This window comes from Canis lupus, chromosome 4, assembly GCF_003254725.2.
Source record: "Canis lupus dingo isolate Sandy chromosome 4, ASM325472v2, whole genome shotgun sequence".
Taxonomy (NCBI): Eukaryota; Metazoa; Chordata; class Mammalia; order Carnivora; family Canidae; genus Canis; species Canis lupus.
In genome coordinates, this window is record NC_064246.1 from 49360739 (window position 1) to 49362243 (window position 1505).

General features: G+C 52.7%; 1 pseudogene; it reads left to right on the top strand.

Moving 5' to 3' along the window:
* Window positions 1-202: 202 nt before the first annotated feature.
* LOC112651664 (ELL-associated factor 1-like) lies at window positions 203-894 on the top strand (annotated as a pseudogene).
* Window positions 895-1505: the final 611 nt, after the last annotated feature.

Here is a 1505-nt window from a genome sequence, read left to right on the forward strand (position 1 = left end):
TAAGCATGTATTACTTTTTTTTAAATTTTTATTTATTTATGATAGTCACACACAGAGAGAGAGAGAGAGGCAGAGACACAGGCAGAGGGAGAAGCAGGCTCCATGCACCGGGAGCCCGACGTGGGATTCGATCCCGGGTCTCCAGGATCGCGCCCTGGGCCAAAGGCAGGCGCCAAACCACTGCGCCACCCAGGGATCCCGCATGTATTACTTTTTAAAATTTGGAACAGGGGACCCTGGTGACTATGTGCTGGAAAAACTCAGCAGCAGCATTCAGGTCAAGAAAACAAGAGCCGAGGGGAGCAGTAAAATCCAAGCCCGAATGGAACAGCAGCCCCCTCGTCCCCCGCAGCCATCACAGCCACCACCACCTCCACCAGCTATGCCATTCAGAGCTCCAGCAAAGCCTCCAGTTGGACCCAAAACTTCCCCCTTGAAAGCTAACCCCTCACCTGAACCCCAGCCGGATGACATCAAAGGAGAGCTGAGGGCCGAAGCTGACACTTTGAACAGAGGAGCGGCAGCAGCGGGAGCAGGTCCTCAGACTCCGAGCGCCCATCAGGAAGCGAAGACGACAGCTCGAGCAGCGGGGCTGGGGACAATGGCCCAGCGCCCCCTCGGCCGCCCGCGCCCGCACACCAGCAGCCCTGCACCAGCAGGCCGGCCGTGGCCAACGGAACCAGCCGGCCGCAAGGAAGCAACCAGCTCATGAACACGCTCAGAAATGACTGGCAGTTGAGCGAGTCCGGCAGTGACAGTGATGACTAGAGTCGGATCTTTCGAAATCAGCTCCTCGTGCACAGATGTGCTGCTGGACCAGGCTGCACCCGCGTGGAGCCCCTTGCTGAGAGGGACGCGCTATGGATCAGTGACTCTAGGAGGAGTTTGAAGCTCTGGAGGGCTCAGATATTCAAGTCTATAACTTAGTGGTGATGGGTGATTTTCTGGCGTAATTTTCGAATCTCATGTTGCAAAGCAGAACTATGGAAGAACTAAACAGAATTACATTTCTATTTGGCTAACACTATTCCTGAAAAACAGACCAATGTACCCCGGTCTAGGTTACTCAAAGGCCGTTATCTTTAGCAGACCAGTGATTCAGTTTTAAACCTCAGCAGCCACAGTTTGCCCCAGTGGTCTGCACCAGTGAAATGAAACCTGGTCTTTGAGGGGTAGGAGAGAGACGGAAACCTCAAACTGCAGCACAAAAGTATGTTAAAACCACTTTAAACTATTGAGACAAAGTGGTAAAGAAGTTTTGTCTGACCCAGTCTGATAAGCCTGTGTAGAAATGGACTCCAGGAGGGAGTCCAAGAGTGTCCTCCTGAGGGTACCCTAGAGCTCTGCTAGCTCAAGCCCCTCATTTACAAATAAGGAAAAAGAAGCCCAGGGCTGGCTTATGGTCGGTCTCCTACCCCCAGTCCAAGCTTTTCCTGCTGCTCCCTCCTTTGAATCTCAGTGGTTGGAACCAGAGATTCTCATGCAAGACGTTGATAGTTGTACAT